Source organism: Lissotriton vulgaris, chromosome 7, assembly GCF_964263255.1.
Source record: "Lissotriton vulgaris chromosome 7, aLisVul1.2, whole genome shotgun sequence".
NCBI lineage: Eukaryota > Metazoa > Chordata > Amphibia > Caudata > Salamandridae > Lissotriton > Lissotriton vulgaris.
This window is the reverse complement of record NC_141695.1, coordinates 1,370,306,018-1,370,329,098: the sequence shown is the minus strand read 5'-3', so window position 1 is coordinate 1,370,329,098 and position 23,081 is coordinate 1,370,306,018.

Genomic DNA, 23,081 nt, shown 5'->3' with positions numbered 1-23,081 from the left:
GGTGGCCACCACTGAGGGGACCATGCTGGCTGCAAGCTCCCGAATGTCATCACCTCCGTTTTATCGGAGTTAAGTTTGAGGCAGTTTGATGACATCCAGGAGCTTATCGCCTTCATTCCCTCTTGAAAGTTGGCTGCGACGGATGCTCCATTGTTGTGCACCGATAGTACTAGTTGGGTATCATCGGCGTACGTTGTAAGGGCAATTCCATAAGATTTTATCACCCTCGCTAAGTCCGATACATAGATATTAAAAAGCGTCGGACTTAGCGAGGAGCCCTGTGGAACACCGCATGGGAGGGAGAAGGTCTGGGAGGTGAAATTGCCCATCTTGACAGTCTGAGGGCGATTGGCTAGGAATGAGGGAATCAGATCTTTAGCTTTGCCTCTTATTCCTAGAGCTGAGACACGGTCGATCAGAGTGACATGATCGACCGTGTCAAATGCAGCGGAAAGGTCTAGGAGTATTAGGACTGCCGCTCCTCCCATGTCCATTATTGCACGAATTTCATCTGCGGCCTTTAGCAGTGCTGTCTCCGTCCCATGCCCCTGTCTGAAGCCAAACTGAGTGTCATCAAGTAGATTACAGAGGTTGCCCTGCTTGGGACAGAATTTGTGTAAAATGCAAGAAAAAAGGGCATTTTGGTAATGTATGCAAGTCAGGGCAGAACATTAATTATATATCACTTGAAGAAGAAGAGGTTCCTAATAGTTTGAATTGTATACTTTCTGTGGATGAGTGTGTTCAAAGGGAGGGGGCGTGGCTTGGACGCCGATCGGGATGGCGGCGTGAGCTCGCAGCTCCGCGCGGAATCCCGCTATTTCTCCTGTTTTCGGAACCCTAGGCGACCCGGAGACGACGCTCCTGTCCTCTGAAGTGTAAGGGGACAGCTGGGCACAATCGGAGAGTCGCTGGGGGACTGATGGCCCCGAGAAGACCGTGTTGAGGAGGCGGCCGAGGTGTTGACGAGGGTGCGAAGAAAATGGCGGCGAGGAGGTCGGGCGGCCCCGAACTTCAGCCCTGAGCCAAGTTGTCACCGACTGGCGAGAGATCCTGCAATCAGCTGATCGAGGCACTAGGATCGGCGGTGCTGTGTCCTGGGACCAGGGGACGCTGACTTGATTCGCCCGGAGCTTGGGGACCCTCGTTGGCCACCGCCCCAAGACTCATCCTTCCCCCCTCAGGCTTCCGAGGGGGGCGGCGGAACGGAGCTCGTCTAACTGGTCATTGCTCCTGAGAGCGTTGGTGGGGACATTGCACGGCCCGGTGCCCAGAGACTGGCACGGAACTACGGGCGCCAACGCAAAACGGGCTCCTGGACCTGTGACGCAGCACCCTGGGATGGCGGCGATCGGAGGGCCGGTGGCCGAGAGACGAGCTGAGGGGGACTCGACGACATCAACTCGGCTGGGCGAGAGTCCCTCCCCGGAGCTCGATCAGGAACAGCGGCTGAACCGGCGTTTGGATGCCATACTTGATGCGATCACCTCAACTAAGGAAGCGCTGCATCAAGACATTGCCCAAGTGGCCACGGGCCTGGGGCTGCTACGCGCGGATCATGCGAAGCTAGCGGACAGGGTCAAGGACCATGACCAACTATTGCTGGACCTGAAGCCCTCGGTGGTGACCGCAGAGCACAGGATCACGGACATATTGGCCCGGCTGGACTCGCTGGAGCGGAGGGCGGAGGATGCCCAAGGCCGCAATAGACGGAACAACGTGCGGGTCGTAGGCCTGCCGGAACGGATTGAGGGGGAGGATGCGGTGGCCTATATGGAGAACTGGTTCCGCACTGTGGTAGCGCCGGAGGGGCTTACTCCTTTTTTCACTCTGGAGCGAGCTCACCGGGTACCTGCTCGCCCACCGGGGCTTGGCCGCCCCCCCCGACCGATGGTAGTGCGGCTCCTCCATTACAAGGACCGGGATCTCCTCATCCAGCGGGCCAGGATGTCGGGCCCGTATGAGGTGGAGAACAGTAAGGTTACAATCTTCCCGGACTATACTCAAGCGGTCCAGAAGAACAGGGCATCGTTCCTAGCAGTGAAGAAGGAGCTCAGGGAGGAAGGCATCCAGTACTCCTTGCTCTACCCGGCTAAGCTGCGGATCATTATGGATGGCTCTACGCACTTTTTTCAGACTCCGGATGAAGTTTGGCAATGGCTGGAGTCGTATAGAGCGGGGACGGACAGATCGCATAAAAGTAGGCGAGACCAACCCAAGCAGCCCCGGGTGAGACAATCACAACGCATCAGATCCCGCAACAGGCGCCAGCGGGAGAAACGGGAGGCTCAAATGGCGGCGGAGAAAAGGGATGCGCTCGCAGCGACGGCGGCCATTACAGGGTCGCAACAGAACAGTGAACGGGCAGAAACGGACTCGGGAGGGGAAGGTAGCAGGACGGGAGAGGAACTCTCAGAGGCGGAAAGTTCGAAGGGGCCGATAGTGACCCCACAGACATCGGATGGTATCTTCTGCGGCTGAGATTGACTTGGGACTAGATCAAGACTTCATGGTAGGGTGGTATCCTGTTGATGGAGGGCGGGATGCCGGGTAGGGGAGCTGTGTGCTTCGGAGGGGATGAAGGCGCGGGGCGCGGGCTCCGCTTGCTGGGGTCGGCGGTGACTCACCCCCCTTGGGCCCTTAAGGCCGACTGTGGTGGAGACCACAGGGTAAGAGTGCGAGACGTTGGTTCAAGGTTTGGATGGGGGCGGACATTGGGTTCGTGTGCTCTGTCCTGGGGAGTGGGGTTTGGGAAGTTTCTCTGTTTTGGGTTTGTTCGGGGGGGGGCAACTGCATTGGGGGGGCTATGAACCATCGTTATTTGAATCGGACTGTACGAAGCTGGAATGGGGACATTACCTAATTTGAAATGCCTGACGTGGAATGTCCGGGGGCTGCGAACTATGGTGAAACGTCACAAAGTCCATGCCTATCTAGTACGCAGGGGGGTACAGATTGCTATGCTCCAGGAGACTCATCTCACTAAAAAAGAGTGCGCTGCCCTGCAGAAAAGATGGCGGGGCCAGGTGTTCGGCACCACTTACTCAGCGTATGCCAGGGGGGTGTTGATCTGGGTGAGGGCGGGGATACCCTTTCAAGTGCTGAATCAAGTAGTGGATCCGGATGGCCGGTTTGTGGCGGTGGAGGGGAGGTTATATGGACGGGATGTGGTTTTCTGCTGTGTATATGCACCGAATACTGATCAAGCTCGATACTTTGATAGCCTCTCGGGGTCCTTGGCCTCTTTCCTGGCGGGCCCGATAGTGTTAGGGGGGGACTTCAATTCGATCACGGATGTGGCTCTGGATAGGTCCCATCCCCCCCTGGTGGACTCCCCGGTGCGCAGGTTGGCTGCGCACAGGAAGGACTGGCAGGATAGATGGGGGTTGCTGGATGTCTGGAGGGAGCGGCACAGGGGAGCCAGGGATTATTCCTTTTATTCTGCTCTCCATGATCTGCATGTCAGGATTGATTCGGTGCTCTGCGGTGGATCCCTTGCCCCATTGATTTCCCATGCGGAGTACCTGGCTAGGACTATCTCTGATCATAACCCCCTATTGGTGCACATTCAGTGGCAGAGAGAGCGCTCAGTGATACCAACATGGCGGCTTCGGCCGGAGACGCTTGAGGATTCTGTGTTCAGTGACGCGGTTCGGCAAGGCATTGATAGCTATTTCGGAGTGAATGAGGGCACGGCCACGAGTAGGTCCACTGAATGGGATGCGATGAAAGTAGTGGTGAGAGGGGTGTGTTTGGGCAGGTTCTCGAATGCTCGCACGACTGTGTTGAACGACCTCACGAAAGCGGAAGAAACTTTGAGGGACTTGGAGCGCCGCAGGCCGGCTAGGCGGGATTTGCAGACCCAGTTATTGGAAGCGAAGGAAGTGGTTGCCACCGAGACGGAACGTTTGAGGTGCTATGACTACAGGCAGTATATCATCAGGGCACATGCAGAACGGGACAAGGTGGGTACCCTCTTGGCCAGACTAGCTAACCCGGAACTTAGGGGATGCCCGATCCTCAGCATTGGTAATGCGCAGGGAGATATGGTGTACTCCCAGGCAGCGGTATTGGAACGTTTTAGGGGGTATTATGAGGAATTGTACCAGAGTTAGCTGGGAGTGGAGGTTCAGGACATTGCGGAATACCTGGGGGAGAGGCAGCTTCCGGTCCTGGACGAGGAGGACGCGAAGGAGCTGGGTAGCCCGATCACGCTCACAGAAATACAAGTGTCCATCAAACATATGGCCCGCAACAAAACGCCTGGGGTGGACGGATTGCCGATTGAATTTTATCAACAGTATGTGGATAGCTTGGCTCCCAGGCTGCTGGTGGTGTATACGGAAGCTTTCGAGGCTGGGGTATTGCCTGGGTCCATGCGGGAGGCCTTGATTGTGCCGCTCCTAAAGCCTGGCAGGAATGCCGCGGATGTGAGGTCTTATCGCCCACTATCCATGCTGATGGTAGATTATAAGATTCTGAGCCGAATCCTAGCCACCAGGCTGGCCCCACATATGACGGGCCTGGTACACAGGGACCAGGCCGGGTTTATACCCACGAGGAGCACGGCGCTGAATATCCGCCGCCTAGTGGGAATAATGGACGCCATCTTGGATGGGGAGGGAGCTCCGGCGGTCCTGTCCGTAGACATTGAGAAGGCCTTTGATAGTTTGGAATGGTCTTTTCTGGATGGAGTGTTAGAGTGGTTTGGCATGGGTGAGGAGTTCCGTAGGTGGACGAGGGTCTTGTATACCTCGGCGACGGCGAGAGTGCGTTTGGGCGGCCTGGTGTCTGCGGCGTACCCGGTGGGTAGGGGCACACGACAGGATTGTTCTCTGTCCCCCTTATTGTTTGCTCTGGCGATGGAACCCTTGGCGGTCCATGCGAGGTCAGGTGTCAGATACGCGGGGATAGCCAGCGGCGGGCAGTGGCATTACATATCGCTATATGCGGACGACTTGCTCCTGTACCTCGCTGACACCTCGTGGGCATTGGTCGGAGCGATGGATCTACTGTCCGAGTTCGGCCGGCTGTCGGGCCTTAAGGTCAATTGGGCGAAGACTTGTGTGTTCCCGCTGCGAGCGGGATCGCCAGACCCTGGCGGCGACTTGGGCGTGGTGTGGGAGCCCTCTTGCTTCACCTATCTGGGTGTTCGCATCTACCACGCGACTGCGGATTTATTGGAGGGCAACATTGGTCGCTGTGTCCGGGCACTGAGGGGCAGCCTGTCTTTCTGGTCGACCCTCCCGCTGACGGTTCTGGGTAGGATTGCACTTTTGAAAATGGTGGCGCTCCCCCGCTTTCTCTATTATTTCCGAACGCTGCCTGTCTGGATTCCCCAGGGGATCTTTAGAGACCTGAGGTCCATGATTATTGGCTTCCTATGGGGGCATGGCCGCCGTAGAGTGGCCCTGAGCACGCTACTTCGCCCCAAGCTAGAAGGGGGCATGGCTGTGCCCGACCTCGAGCTGTATTATCTAGCGGCGCAGTTGCAGGTCCTTACACAGAACGTAGCTAGGGTGTTTCGGGGTCCAGAGGAAGACCGGGACCGGGGGATTCAACGCCACGTGCTGTCCTATATCATCATGCAACAGAGGCTTGAGTTGCGGGCCCTCACCATGGAGGAGCGGACGCTCCGGCTGTGCTGGCAGAGCAGCCTTCGGAGAGCCAAGGCGTCTTGGCCCTATGCACTGGAGATCCCGATTGGAATGCTGACGGCCTTGCCGCACGGGGGTGACGGGTCCCCGTTGCTGGATTGGGAAGAGGCGGGACTGCAGGTGGTGGGCGACTTATACATAGACGGGGCTTTGGCGCCGTTCGAAGCGCTCCGGGACCAGTTCGGGCTGCCCGATGGGGGGTTCCTCCTACACGCGGCAGTGGTGGCTGCCATGCAGAAGCACTGGAAAGGGGGGCTCATGGAACCAACAACGACCATGGCGTGCCAATATGTGGTGATGGCAGCAGGTACGTTCAAAGCTGTGACGTGCCTCCATAATAGGATGCTGAATGAGGGACTGGAACCGCTCCGTGGGCTCAAGGCTAAATGGGAGGAGAGCGTGGGCCGGCCTATACCGGATACGGCATGGGGCCACATCCTGCGGCGCACGTGGAAGGGCACGAGAAATGCGCGCTTTCAGCAAGTACATTTCTATGTGCTCCATAGGGCTTATTTAACTCCTGAGAAATTACAGCGGTACTTCCAGGTACCGGATGCCCGATGCCCACGGTGTTCGTCTCTGGGAGCGGACATGGACCATTTGTTTTGGGGGTGCTCACACTTGGGGACCTATTGGGCGGAGGTAGGGGAACTCCTGAACGAAGTGACTGACAGAGAGGTGGAATTCGATATGGCGGCGTGCCTGCTGCTCTGGTTCCCGCATACCAAACACACCAAGGTGACGAGCAAATTCATCGACCTGGGTCTGATATTGGCGCAGAGGGAAATAACGTGGCATTGGAAGTCCAGGGGGGGACCCTCACTGCGTAGATGGAAGAATGAATTGCTGCGGTGGTCTGACTGCGAGAGTGTGCTCCGGATGAAGCAGGCTGTCAAGATGGGGACTGAGAAGGCATTGGAAGTGGCGCGTGCATGGGAGTTAGTGGTACAGGCGTTGCGTGATTCTTTGGTGGAGGATGAGGATGGTGAGAACTAAGCCGGTGGACACCGCGGGGCGAACACAAGAGTATTATACCTCGCACTGTAGTGGATCCATTTAGCTCGACAAGACGAGGCATACACCTTAGCAGTTGCCAGGGGAGGGGGGGTTTTGGGGGGCCTGGTTAATGGGAGTTTGGGGTGGGCCGGAAGCCATTAGATGGTGGCCCGCTAGGGCACCTTGGATCTACTAGGATGGTGGGTACTGTGTGGAGTGTGGAGTGGCTGGGGGGAGCGGCCGGGCGTGACGGACCCATAGCACCTAGGGCAGGTCCCGACAAGGGCGGTACCACTGATTATATCTGGGATGGCTGACGGGAATGATGTTGTGGGTGGGGGGGTAAAAGCAGATACGCAAAACGACATTTCAACCATGGTCCCTATGGGACGTGCACCGTGATGTTTTCCTATTGAATGAAGAGATATGCCGCCCGGCCTCCGGAATGCGGGCTGAATGGCTGTGTACGATTTGGATTTCTTATTGAACGGGGGGGATGTCACGAGTGAACTGGCTGATTAATTGTATCCTGTGGTTTATAACTCTGCAATAAAAATATATTTAAAAAAAAAAAGAGTGTGTTCAAAGGAATTTTCCTTCTTGTACAATTTTAATGGATGATAAACCCGTTGAAATTTTTGTTGATTCATGTGCGTGGTACACCATTATTGGCAAGACTATCTTTGAACAATTGTGGTGTCAAAGAGAATTATTAAGCCCGGACATATATCCTGGTTGGTACACTGGACAAAAGATTGCTCTGGAGGGATTTTTCTGGGCGAAGATATCTTTTAAGAGTAGGGACACCAGAGCCAAAGTTTATGCCACTACCAAAGGGGTATCTATTCTTAGTTGGCCTCATCAACGTGACCTGGGAATAAAGTTAGATCCAAATGCTGATCCACCGGTCTACGTTGATGAGTTTTCTTGTGTAAAATCAAAAATTGACTCTATGGTGACTTTAACCCTGAATTCATCTAGCAGTGCTGGGTTCACTGAGAAGGTTTTAGAAAAGTTTCCTGAAATCTTTAATGAGAATTTGGGGAAGTATGTTGATTTCAAACACAAAATTATGTTGAATGATAATGCTGTCCCTGTTAGGCATAGAGTGAGAAATGTTCCCTTAGCTTATAGACCAAAATTAAAGGAAATGTTGGATGATTTGGTCAAAAGGAACATAATTGAGCCAATTGAATCATCCCCTTGGGTTTCGCCCATAGTGTTATCACTTAAGAGTTCAGGTGATCTTCGTTTGTGCGCGGATCTTCGCAGCCTTAACAAAGAAATTTGGATAGATAAACACCCTTTGCCTAATATCCATGAGTTAATTGCCGCATTATCTGGAGCCACTGTAGTTTCCACCATCGACCTAGCTAGTGCCTACCATCAGGTGGAGTTACATGATGACTCCAGGAAGTTAACTGCATTCGTTACTCCAGAAGGCATGTTTCAATATCTGCGTATGCCTTTCGGTTTAGCGAGTGCGGCTTCCGTTTTCCAACGTTTAATGAAAGAGTTGTTGACGGAATGTAAAGGGGCTATAGCTTTCCAGGATGATATATTGATTTTTGGGAAGGATAGCTGTGAACACGATGAGAATTTAGTTTCTGTTTTGGAAAGAGTAAGGTCTAAAGGTCTTACCTTGAAACTTAATAAATGCAAGTTCAGGCAGGAGAAAGTGGAGTATTTAGGGCATGAAATTTCAAAGGATGGTATCAAGCCTAAGGTCAACCATGTGCAGTGTATTGTTAATGCTCCTACACCTAAAACTAAAGAACAGTTGCTTTCCTTTTTAGGTCTGACTGAATTTTATGGAAAATGAGTGCGTAATTACTCAGATATTGTACATCCACTGAGGATTTTGCTAAAAAAAAAAGCAAAATTTGAGTGGGGTAAGGAACAACAGGAATCTTTTGAAATTTTGAAATGCAAAATTATTGAAGCTCCATTTTTGAGGCCATACTCGGTGGGTAAGGAGTGCATTGTTTATGTTGACGCGAGTAACGTTGGTTTAAGCGCTGTATTGATGCAGAAAGATAGGTCTGGTGAGTTTGTTGTGTCATATGCCTCTAGAGCTTTATGTGACGCTGAAAATAATTATTCTAAAATTGAGAGAGAGTTGCTTGCCTGTACTTGGGCATCTCAGCATTTTAGACAGTTTCTGTGGGGAACTAAGGGGCATATTATCAAGGGGGTTTATCTCCGCTTTTTTGGCTTTAAAAGCCAAGAAAGCGGAGATAAAATTATCTCCCTATTACCAAGCTGTCGCTAACACCAGTTAGCGACAGCTAGTAGGAGATAGCAACCATCTTGGGCCCCACTTTGCATGTCAGTGATATTTATCACTAATGAGATGCAAAGTGGGCGTGCCAAGATGTTAGAGACTGAAAACAGTCGCTAACATCGCTATCTCCTATTACCAACTTTTGGAGATATTCGCGCTAAGCGGGAATATCTCCAAAAGCTAACACCTGCCCTGAGCAGTTCTTAGCCATGATATCCAATGGGAGGTGGATAACATGGCTAAGAGCATTTGCTCGATAATGCATGAATATCGCTGACTTTTCAGCGATATTCATGCATTTCGGCCGTTTTTTATCGCATTTGCGATAAACCTTGTTAATAGCAAGGTTTATCTGCGATAAAAATCGCCGATGTGCGGCGATAATTTTTGTCTCTAAACAAGTTAGAGACAAAAATTATCGCTAGTTGTTGGTAATATGCCCCTAAGTTTTCTTTGAGAACTGACCACAAACCCTTAATCACTATGTTGTCTGCAGGCGGTGGAAGGGTACTTACCGCTCGTTTAGCAAGGTTGGCAGCTAAATTACAGGAATACCGTTGTGAAGTCGTGTATGTTCCTGGACGCTTGAATGTTCATGCAGATTGTATGTCACGTTTTCCTGCAAGTGTAGCTGTTGGTGAAAGTGTTGAGTGTGATGTTGCATACTCCTTTGCAGATGTGAATGTGATTTTAAGTAAAGAGGGTTCTTTGGTTTTGTCAGAGAAGGATTGGTTAGAAGCTACGAATAAGGATGACGTTTTGAATTTGGTTAAACAATTTTTGACTAATGGTTAGCCTGAGGAGAGGAAACTTTCTGGTGATTTTATATAGTCAGAGATGAATTAATGTTGAATCAAGATATTGTTGTGAGATCTGATAAAATCGTTCCTCCACTCAAGCTCAGGGAGACTATTTGTAAGTTAGCGCATGAAGGACACATGGGTATGTTCACAACTAAAAGGAGGATTAGGGAGCATTACTGGTGGCCTGGGGTTGATTCTATGGTAGATAATTGGGGAAGGAATTGTTCTCCTTGTTTGTCGAGTGACAAGTCCGTAAAGAATGTCACTGTTGAGATGACCCCCATTGAATATGCCAAAGGTCCTTGGCGGAGAGTAGCTATTGAAATCATTGGACCTTTCAATTATCAATCTGGAAAAGAGTTGTTTGGTTTAGTTTTAGTTGACTACTTTTCGAAATGGCCGGAATTGAAGATTGTAGAAAGAATTTCCTCTGAGAATGTGATTGAATTTTTTGATGAAATATTTTCGAGAGAAGGGTTACCAGAGGAACTTATTTCGGACAATGGTCCACGGTTCGTCAGTAAGGAATTTGAAGACTTTCTTAGTAAATGTGGAATTGCACATAAGAGAACTTCAAATTATTTTCCACAAGCTAATGGACAAGTCGAAAGGTTTAACGGAGTTATCAAGGAATCTTGTCAATTAGCTTTGAAGAGTGGTTTGAAGTGGAAGAAAGCTCTCCAGACAACTTTATTAACTTATCGTTTATCTCCCAAATCTGTGACTGGTTTGTCTCCGTTCGAGTTATTACGTGGCAGGAAACCTGGTTCTAGACTTTTACCTTGGTGGTTAAAAAGTGATTCTTCTTATGAGGTGGACTTTAAAGAATTGAAAGATAAAATTGGTAAATACCAGGAAAGGATGGTCCAGCACTTGTCTAAGAGGAAGTATAATGTTTGTAGATTAAAAGTCTGTGATTTTGTACGTGTGAAATTGGGTGGATTATTACACAGGAGGGTATCAAAATGGTCTGATCCTGTTAAAGTAATTGAAGTTTTCAGCAAAGCTGTTAGAGTGGAAGGAGGTAAAATATGGAATTTGAGAAGAATTTCTTTATGTAAGACCTCTGTTGTTCTTTTCACTCAAAAGATTTCTTTGCCAGAGAAGAATGTATTGGATCACAACTATGATGGTTTTTCTGGCACACATGAGGTTTATGACAATCTAGAAAATAAGTTCGTAAATAATTCTGACATAGTGATTAATCCCAATGTAAGTTCAGATGCAGATATTGAAGTGGTTGATCATTCATTGAATGAGGATTGTCATGAAATTTCTTTAAGACGTAGTGAACGTGTAAAATGTGTTCCTTTAAAATGTAAAGAATATGTTAAAGTTTAAAGACCATGGGCCCGATGTAGGAGCCTTAATACCGGTCGGAAACGGCCGATTTCGGCCGTTTCCTACCGGTAAATGGCCATTTGGTATGTAGGTGCCCGTTTCCAAGGGCATATGTAGGTAAATGCACATTTACCGAATCGGTAAAATGACCTAATCGGTAAAATACCGATTCGGTAATTCTACCGATTCGGTAAATTCCTAATGTAGGTGGGACTCTTCTGAGTCCCACAGGTGTTACCGAATCGGTATTTTACCATGAAATACAACTTCATGATAAAATACCGATTCTGGTGTGCATGCACACCTATGCCATGTGGCAGGCAGACCTGCCACTAGGGCATGTATGCCTGCCACATGGCACCCAAGCATGTATTGGGGGTGCTAGGGGGTGTCAAAGTGACACCTCTTGCACCCTTGCAGAAATCGGTAATTACCGAATCGGTAAATACCGATTCGGTAATGCCCTTTGATTCCTATGGTAAATTTGGCCTGGTTGAGAACCAGGACACCAGTACGCACTACTCAATTTGAATTTTGGACGTTAGTACATTTATTTCATTTTCATCAACAAATTAATTTAGATCAGCATAACATTTATATTCATGTTACATTTGTTAAAGCGCATGTTCATTTGTCAATATATACATTGCTATCTTCAAGCATATATCATACATCGTGATATCAATACATTTAGTGTCCACCCAATGCATTTCGGGGCGCGAGCCCCTTCGTCAGGGGTCTGTGTATAAATGAGAAAGAAAGAAAAAGGAATCTTATTACTATTGATGCACTGTCATGAAAAAAAAGAAGAGTCTCTCTATAATATATACTTCTTACCGCAAACTGGGTGATATCTATTGCAAAATTCTCCTGGTTGAATGTTGGTGTAATCTACATGATAAAAAAGACTGAATCTAAGCATGTGGGGTTAATGGAGCCGGTGTCATATATAAAGGAACTCTGAATAAGGCATAGAGTTACCTGTGCGCTTGTGATAGTCTGTGGGGACAGAAAAGGGACAAAAAGGTGCGCAGAATGTTTATATTGCATGAGCCTGAAACAGAATAAATTATAGAGTTTCTGTATGTATATAAGTGCTCACCTTGTGTATGCTGACTTTATAACAAGGAGCCTGTGTGAGAATAAATGAGATACTGATGAGTGCTGCGAAATAGCAGCAATAGCGGTGAGTAAAAGTACTATAAATGTCGATGTTTACCTGAGAGTCCTACTCGGTGAACATCGGACTCCGCAGATGCTCGACAAGGAATTGGAAAAGATCTGCCAATAAAGTAAAGACGATATATTTTTAAGACGCTGGCCAGCGTGTGCTACGATCAAATCACAAAGCGGAAAAACAAAGCTTTGTTGATGATTGGAAGAAAGATCTTACCGGAGCGAGGTGCTCAGTGTTTCCGTCTCGGCGTCTTTTCAAATGTTAACGTGAAGGCATCTAGTCCTTCCTTTATTCCGAGAATCGTCTAGTGCGTAACTATCGATGACGGACTACGGAGGTCCCGACTCGGCGTTTTAATGATCATAAAAAATAAAGGCGACTATTTCTTCCTGTACTGAAATAGTTACTTTCCGTATCAATATTGAATTACTGACTCCTAATGGTTCTTGTGCTGGATGAAATGATGAGGAAAAGAGTAATGCTTCATGTGGTTGACTGTTTGCAAAAGTTGTGCAAGGGTGTAGATAGCGTTAGTCGCCATCTTGGAGTGGTGTGTAAGCTCGGTGTATTGGCGCTGAAAGCACCTTTCATAAGATAAACAGATTAATTGAAAGCTCAACGAGTCGATAATTGATATAATAAGATGAAAGAAAATATGAGAAACAAAACAAGTGGAGGATGGGAGGAAGAGTAGACTGTAAAACGTTTGGCTGGGTTCTGGTTATTCAAGAATGTCGGATCTTCTCGCTTCTCGCATATTTATATCATGTATCTCACTGTGAACAATGTAATATTCCTAGTTTATAATACAATTTATATAAACATTCCTGCCTATTTACATTCTATAAATAATATGCGAATAACATCCTTTGGGGACTAATGTCATGATAGGGATTTGTTATATGGGATGAAGTAGAGAAGAAAAAATGTACACGATTTGCTGTGTTCAAGTTAGTTGAATAAAAGGCTAGTGACAGAGTAGTAGTTATTGTAATGACATGGGGAGCCATAATCAATGTGTGATGTGCTGTGTACAGTGGGTTCCGGCACTTGGTTAATGAGTGGGTATTGTGAAGAGAATTATAGTAGTTTGCGGTCTTATCTGATTTGAATACCTATAGAAAACATATCAGGTCTAGCTTATCGTTCAGTCCATTTGGGATGAGGGTTTGAAGCCTACGAATCCAGAATGTTTCTCTTTGAATTAGAACTTTAGCATTGTCTATGCCCAGCCTTTGGGGAACCATTTCAATGATTTGGAATCTTAGTTGGGCGATGGAGTGCCCAGCTTCGTTCCAATGTTTTGCCAGGGGTGCAGTCAGATTCTTGTTGCGGATACGGCTTTTGTGTTCCGTCAGTCTGATTCTTAGTTTTCTGTCTGTTTTGCCAACGTATAGCAGTCCTTCAAGGCCCATAGGAATCAATGGGGGATACTGATTCGGTATTTACAGAATCAGTAAATACCGAATCTTACAGATTCGGTATTTACCGATTCTGAAATACCCACATCCCCCCCCCTCCAATTTACCACTTCTCAAATACCGAATCGGTATGATTCGGTATTTAAGAAGTGGTAAATTGGAGTTTACCTACATCGGGCCCCAAGTTTTGGCTTAGCCTATTGCTAATTATATTTTTTTGTGTTGTTTTTTGTTGTTGTTTTTTTTTATTAAAAGGGGGGAGGTGTGTGGTATTCTATGTCTTGATGTCATTTAGAATGACTTTATGTCACTTGGCATGTTTATCCTGGTTCTCTGGTTGAGTTACTCAGAAGCGGCTCAGGTGAAAGCATACAAGATGGTGCTACGGGCCCCCAAACAAGCTAGGAATAACAGGGTGAGACTGGAAATAGGCCTGAAACGTCCTAAACTGATACTACTGGGGGAATTGCTAAAATACTACCTCAGAGTTCTGAAGTCGCCCGAAAACACCTTAAAGCACGCGCTAAAAACCATCTTTGGCGAAGCAGGCTCCCCATGGCAAGCCAAGGTGGAACTAGCCATTGAACTTCTGAAGATCGAGGGGCGGAGTCTGCACTTACACGAAATCCCATATTCCGCCTGGGCAAAAGCCGTCAAGCGCCAAGTCCAGTCTATTTCCTTTGAGCTAGACCTTTCCTCGCTCCGGCCCAACCCACTAACATTGGCCCTGGACAAGTCCTACACTCCCGGTAAACCTCAACCATACTTACAAGACTCACTAACGACCGAAGCAAGACAGAAAATTCTGTTTATGCGCCTCTTGGCCCTCAGGATAACGGACTTCAATCCACGCTGGGCACGCTCGGACGGAGCCACGGCCTGCCGACTTTGCAATTATGATCCAGGGCTCCCCCGTCTAGGGAGAGAACACCTCTGTGCACAACCAAAAAGACCGAAGTCTCATTCCATAAACAAAATTATATAGGAATCAAAGTTAACCATCTCAAGGTTTTATTCCAAAATGTAGAATATTTGGACATTCCAGTCCGTAGATAATTGCAGTCAAAAACATGTCTCTTTGTTAATTATATTGCAACATAATAATCCTCAAACATCCCGATGCATTTCGGGCAGATGCCCTTTGTCAAGGGATTACTCTACGAGGCAAAACAAAAATAACCAGAATCACTGAAACAGTCTGTACACTATAACATGGAGCAATAACAATGACATGCGGTTAGCTGAACAAAAATAGAAAGGGTGAGTATGAAAATAACAACCGTGAAAATGAGTGCGTTAAATCCTGCATAACGGGTAAATGAAAGAGAGTGCAAAGGTAAAACAGACTCACGAGTCACCCTAGCCTTCTTGTGTGGGATAGGAGATATTGTCACCCGGATCGGTTGAGCTTAATGCGTGAACATGAGCACTCACGCTCGTGAAATGTGACAACACGAAAACATGCTCGTGTGCCGCTGAACGATCGAGTAAACCAAGAATGTGTGGGAGCACCACCCGGTGAGAGTATCCAAAGGTCCCCGTAGGGTACTTACATGCGTGCAACTGCGCTAAACTCCGCGGAGTTCCTACGGAGTAGTTCGACCAGTGAAACGCGGTACGTCACTGATTTAAAATGTCCAATGTGTGTGAACATAAAAGAAGGACTAAAGATCAAGCCCGGAAATAGTGAAGACAGTAAAGGAGGGTGAAATACAAACGCCGCCATGATGGAATGTGTAAATACAGGGGAATATAAAGAAAATAACATGTCCCAGGAGCTGTAAACAAAAAGTTTAAAGAGGTTCCAGGTGTAATCGAGCATGCATAGTAATATTACAGATAACAAAGAAATTCAATGCGATCATTGAGCCCATGGGGCACCATCGTGGATAGAAAACGGATCCAATAGTTCTCTCTTTTTAAGAGGGTGTTCTTGTTGTTATGTGTGATTTAAACTTGTTCCAAAATTTGAAATTTTAATTGAGCCACAGTGTGCCTGTTCTCCATGAAGTGAGTGGCTACTGTAGATTTCAAGTTGTTCGTACAAATGTTACTTTTGTGTTCTAAGATCCTGACGCGGATCTTTCTTTCGGTATGTCCGACATAACATTTACCACAGGGACACTTCAGTAAATAGATGACATTACTGGTGTTGCATGTCGCATTCACCTTGAGTTTGATCTGATGTCCTTTCATCGGGTGGTTGATGATATTGCCAGGAATACAATTGTGACAGTTACTGCAGTTGTAACATGGCTTGAGTCCTTTATAGATAGTAGTTACATCATGTTTACTGGGTTCACACAAGATTTCTTTTAAGTTCCTACCTCTGGTGAACGCAAAAACTGGTGGTTGGCTGAATAAACCCTTGAAATCCGGTTCCAAAGTTAAGATAGACCAATGTTTACGAATGATGGATTGAAAACGATTGGATGTTTTGGAATATTTGGAAACGACCACCATGCGGTCTGACTGTGTCTTGGGTTTAGGTTGCAATAAAGCAGTCCTACGACATTTGTCACTCCTTTCAGCGGCTAGATCAAGTATGGGAGTAAGATATCCTCTTGCTTTCAGACGGTCGAGAGTGTTCCTTATTTCCTTTTTGCATTCCTCATCATTGGAAACAATGCGTTTAACTCTAAGGATTTGGGCATAGGGTAAATTATTCTTCAAACCAACGCGGTGAAAACTTCTGTAATGGAGAGTGGAGTTTCTATCCGTAGGTTTGCGGTAGATGGTAGTGGACCAATCTCCGGGTCCTCTATGTATTTCCACATCTAGGTAGTGTACTAGTTTGTCACTGTGTTCCCATGTGAATTGAATTCTCTGGTTGAAGTTATTCCAAGTGGCTAGAAAGGAGTTCAGGGTATCTGTGGTACCCTCCCATAGTAGGAAAATGTCATCAATGAAGCGTGGGTATAATCTACCATGTTCCTGCCAGCTGTCTTGGCAAAGAATGTGGGACTCTTCGAAGTGTTTCATATAAATATTAGCGTAGCATGGAGCTGCCGAGTTTCCCATGGCCGTACCATTGAGTTGTAGTATCCATTTGTCTTGGACTGTAAAGTAACTGTGGTACAGTGTGAACATAGTCAGTTGCAAGGTGGAACTAGCCATTGAACTTCTGAAAATCGAGGGGCGGAGTCTGCACTTACACGAAATCCCATATTCCGCCTGGGCAAAAGCCGTCAAGCGCCAAGTCCAGTCTATTTCCTTTGAGCTAGACCTTTCCTCGCTCCGGCCCAACCCACTAACGTTGGCCCAGGACAAGTCCTACACTCCCGGTAAACCTCAACCATACTTACAAGACTCACTAACGACCGAAGCAAGACAGAAAATTCTGTTTATGCGCCTCTTGGCCCTCAGGATAACGGACTTCAATCCACGCTGGGCACGCTCGGACGGAGCCACGGCCTGCCGACTTTGCAATTATCGCAGAGAATCCTGGCTACACTTGCTATGTTGCTGCACCAAGCTGGCCAGCGACCTACAGCGTCTGCTTCGTCCGGCATTACGCATCTTGGGCCACAGAACTTGCAAAGAGGCTTCGGATTGGTGTTTCTCTGAAACCACAACATGTTTACTAGCTAGGATAGGCAAGTTCATCCATCAAATTAAAATGGCACTCGAAAACCAATCAAAGGATACCATCCCGAAGAGCCCTGTGACCCGCCGTCCCAAAGTTGGCAATCCATAGATAACACAGGGAGCCGCCGAAAAAATAAGGGTTCCATCGGTTAGAGGTATCCAACCGGGGCCGACCCAGGGTCCGATGTAGTCCACAGTGCAACTGAGGATGTCGAACTTATATACGCCTTCCAGACTCTAGCAAGCGAGGTCTCACGATGATTCTAAATTTCTAATTCTTTTAATAATGTATAGCACCAGTGAACATAGTCAGCACCGAGAACAAATATCGGTACTAATGGGCCAGACCATTGTTTACCGAGCGGGGGGGCATTTTACTGCATTTTACTGTATTTTATTGAACCAAACTGTATTTCTCTATACTGTAATGATTTTAAGTAATCGCACAGTTCATAAATAAATAAATAAATACTCAGAAGTCTGACTGGGAGGATTGTCTCTTTCCCACTTGTGGTTGTTAAGCTGTTCTTCCTCTGGAATAAATCTACTCTGAACCTAACTTCTGTGTGGTCAGCAATTACTACAGCTCCCAAGCAGCAAGGCCATGCCACAGCCTAATATATCAACAATAGAAAAGCGCCAATGCTGCCATTAATTGTTTCTCAAAATATCATCATCTCACAATTGATTTAAACATAAAGTGAGGGGATCTAAGTCTCTTGAATAAATCTTCAATTTTATTGACTTTTTACTTCATTTGAGTTTTTTTGATTTTTTTCTAGATAATTTCTCAGTTTGACAAAACATATAACATACAAAATATGAAACACATTATGTACATTTAGAACACTCCCCTTCCAATACTCACACATACACTCACTTGTGAATCACAGTCAGACACACTCTACATTACATGATACATATTAACAGTTGTTCAAAATCAAGATCGACTGTTTATCTATAATGCCATAGATATTACTTTAAAACTCAAATGAAGTTTTGAGAAACAATTAATGGCAGCATTGGCGCTTTTCTATTGTTGATATATTAGGCTTTAATATAGAGCAATAACAAAATACACTTAAATACCTATTAACTTTAACATACACCTTTCCCAATAAATATGTCAGGGTAATACCTATAACATAACGTCATAATAAACCTGTTAGGCCTACAGTTTTGACCTTTGGCTTGCCACCATTACTAACTCTGCTGTATCGAGTATAAACTTTATTACAAGCCAAAAAGTGCAGTCTTTTTAGTGAAAGCACAAACATATGGCCCAATCCAGTTCTGTACTCAGGGGAAGCAACACGTGAATGAAGTCAAGTCCTTCTCTCAGTAATACTCTGAAAGTTATTTTTGGTCAAGCAGCCTGAAAATCCATGGAGATTAGTGTTGCCCTAGGAATCTCACACTGATTTCAAGTACAAATCTGTAATATGAAATCTAAAGTGAATGCTGGAGAGGGAGCGTGCTGAGACTGCAATACAATCCTCATTGCTGTCCTCCTCCCATCTGTGCTGCTGGAGTAAGACAAACAACATAATTTATCCAGTTATCTAAGACACTTTAACAGTATTACGATATCACTCATATGTGACCCTGAAAGTTCAAGCTTAGGCAGCTTGATAAACAAAATGATCACAGTTGCATGGAGTTCAAGCACTTTTTTTTGGAAGCACACAACGTCCTCCCAATCAAAACATGTACTCCCGACTCCCAACATGTGGGTGGTACCAAATCCCTCTTTTGGTGAATCTCACATGTTAGTCTGGTGACAGCTGCGCTCTCAAGTCAGACCATAAGAATGAACAAAACATCACTGTGAACTGCCTTGTGATTTTCAACTCAATAGCCATCCTAACGGTCCCATTATGATGGTTTGCTTACATATGTTTGATTTTAAAAATCTTGCTTTTTTTGCACCTTTGGCCACCCATCTTGAATTGAAAACGAGCAATTCACATTTAGTACAAAATGGCACCGCGTTGAACTGCAATTAACAAATTAATAAAGCGTTTTCAAAAATATTTGTTTTTTCTCTTGATAACTTCTGTTGAAACTCATGGAATAATTCCTCAAAGTCACTAAATTAACCTGAGCTTAACCCCGTAGGAGTTATGGCGCAGAGTAGGCAGGCGTAATATAGTGCAATGTGTTTATGCAGTGCCACAACAGTGATGTAATGAAAAAGCAAAACAATAAAAATCTCAAACTGCATTACACAATTAGAGGAAAATGTCACAACAATGACAAAACTTTAATTGGAGGAACTGACAATATCAATTTAAAATCAATTTAGGTAGAAATAGCACCATAAAGTGCCAATGATCGTCAGAGGTTGCGGTAGCCTGGAATCTAGGCACATTTTGAGACTGACCATGGTGGAGCGCGGGTCAGATACACCAACCAGATTCATCCTGTTCAAGGATATTTCCTTCTGACATAGTCCTTTAAATCCCAATATACCACAGGAGTACACTTCTAAAACTCCCTAAGCCCTCACGGGGGGCCCTTACAGACTATCAGTGGCCAACACCAGGTTACAGTCTAGGTCCATTTGCCACTGGTCATCTGGGCAGTTGAAGGAAAGGCCTCTTGTGCTTTTTGTATCCATGAAGCTTGAACAGGAGGGCAGGATTAAGACCTTTGGAAGCCATTTCTTTGTCCTGGGTACAAGAGGGTCAGGACCTCTTAGGTCACAGAGAGCAGTTCAAGTCCTCTTCTTATCTTCTGCAGGACCAGAAAGTGCTCTGAAGTGGTGTGGGAGATGCCTAATGTATGCCTAGAATGAGCTAGTAGAAATGGAATGACTCCTGGGCATGCACTACCCAATGGCGTAAGCATTCCTAGGGCCAATCAAACCTACCCTGGCAATTTTCACGATGGTGAAAGATTTCAGCCACACTAAGCCTGGTCGCTGAGTGCTCCTGGTATGTGTGGGGAGTGTACTATGGTAATCCTAGTGGGCTCCCGCATATAACAATAAATAAAGAAATGTACTTGTAATGGTGAATTTAGATTCTTGTATATACAACTTTTAGTTATAATTTGTTTGTTGTCTATGGTGTTTAGTATCTCTGAAGTTCAGAAAGTGTAGCGCCTGCGTCACTTTAATTAGAATGACTCTTCTGTGTCTACTGAGATCAGCGCTGTTTTAATGCCATTCAGAGCAGGGGCTTGGTATGTGCATTGATAGTTTATTAAGAGGGGTTTGGGCTAGATGAACACGCATGATAGCACAATGTTGCTACCTGGTGAGTGCTATACTCTGCAAGTGATTTTCCGATTGTCGTTCTCGGGTGTACTAATTGATGTGTCACTGGAGCAAATGGTCTTCTTTCTTCATTTTAGGAGATGCATTAAACTCATATTGAAATTGACTGTGTCTCCCCGTCTAAGCTGCATGAGAGGTGATTTTAATGTTTTGTAAAGTTGTCAGTTTAATGGGACTCTTTAAGCAGTGGTGTCCTAAGTTATCACATGTGGCACAATCAGTTGATATTTTGGTATGGTTACGGTGTCACCCTTTTAGTCTAAGATTGCCTGGGTTTAGCACTGACATTTATGTCATATACATATATATATATATATATATATATATATATATATATATATATATATATATATATATATATATATATATATATATATATATATATATATATATATATATATATATATATATATATATATTCACAGAAAAAACCATAGGTTATAGGCCATATATAGTTAGGAATTTGCATTTACAAAACCTTGAAAATTCACTGAAAAAACCATTGGTTATAGACCATATATAGTTAGGGATTAGCCTTTTCAAAACCTTATTTTACTCACATAAAACCATTGAAATTTCATATATAGTTAGTTCCACTAACTATATATCGCGCACCCGCAATCCACTGCTGATGATGTCACATATTACATCATTCATGACATGGTTAGTGGCATCACTGATGACATCACTGATGACATCTCAAATGACATCACTGATGACCTCTCAAATGACATCACTGATGACATCTCAAATGACATCACTGATAAAATCACTGATAACATCTCATTTGACATGACTGATCACATCACTGATGATATCATTCATGTGATAATACCATGAACCTCTTCAGACTCTAATATAACCTTAGATACAATCAGTGTAAATAGACAGTCACAGACTGTCACTCATCCATGGAGTTACTCACACACCTAGTCAGTTATGCAAAAAATCAATCACACCTCCATTTTCTCAACTATACAGTTATACACACCTTACTTATTCAAACATATACTAACACATTTACTTTACTCTCTTATACAATCCCTGATACATGTTCACAATGATCCATACAGCCACTCACACATTCACTGGCTCTTATGCACAGTTATTTATATATGTCAACTCTCACATGTACTGTGTTTTACATATGTACTTACTTTGACATGTAGCACTAAGATATCCATTCACTCACTAATACACTCATGCACAGTCAACCGCCCATACAGTTGTTTGCACATGCACTTTTGAACCCATACATATAGTGAATCAACTACTCACACATCTATGTACAGAGTCACACACCTCCCAGCCACCCATACACACACACTCAGTTTCCCATACAAATACTTGGACAACCAATGAATAACCCATACAGTTACTCATATAGCTACTGATCAACATATGTAGCAGTTTGTAGAACAACAGATATAATGATGCACAAATTAAAACAGTTTAGTCACTAACCCATGCACTCAGTGAGACACATTTAATCACTCACTCATACAGTCAGTCATGCACCTACTAAATCCTTCATCCAGACACTTATACATCCACTCATTCTTCAATATGTAAGACATATTTTAACTTTACAGAAACATACAGTCACTGGATGTTGTCATCAGTGATGTCATTTGAGATGTCATCAGTGATGTCATCAGTACTTTTTTCTAGATTTTTCCATCCAAGGTTGGTTGAGTTTGTAGAACGATGGCTTCAGATTTTCAACATACGGTGTGGTGGCGCGGACTGGGAGGGGGCGCTTCGCTCCTGCCCCCTCCCCAAGTAAGATTTTCATACGTGAAAGTATGTTAATGGTTTTGGTCCCTGAGTTGCTTCAATGTCACTGCCATTCTCAAATGGCATAAGTTCTGGATGTTGGGTGCCATAGTTCAGAGTTCTGAGCAGCACTTGTAACACTGTCTGAAGCTTATTTCCACCTACTGCAGCTTCACTATTCTCAAAGTAAGTGAGTGTCGTTTGTGGACCTGACTGCATTTGAAAACAATGTGATATGGTACCTCCCTAAACCGCTTGACGGAGGCCCCCGAGGGGCGGTGTGATGGCACGGACTCGGAGAAGACGCTTGGCTCCGACCCCCTCCCCAAGTCTTATAGCACCGGTTTAGCCTGAGATCGCCCCCGACATAGGCGGCCGGCTCCCGGGGTCCGGCGGAACTTTTTGCCTTTTGATGACTCTTCTATTCTGGACCTTGTCCCACAATCCGTTTGACCTGAAGACACGCTGTAGTGGGGCGCCCCTTTACCGTTTTAGTTGCCATTCCGCCCGCTTTTGCTACACTGTGCCTCTTCCGCCATTCAGCTGTTTACCGCCCGCTCTTGCGACTACAGCGTCTCGCTCACCATGTAGTTGAGTTGCTCCCGCTCTTGCGATGCAACGATAGCCGACTGCCACAGGACTCTCAAAATGGCGGCCGGCTCTTCAGATTTGGGCGTGGTCCACTAAAATGGCCCTGGGACACCTTGGAACTCGGACGCTTCCCTGATAGGGCTTGGGTCCCATTCTCGAAAGCGTCC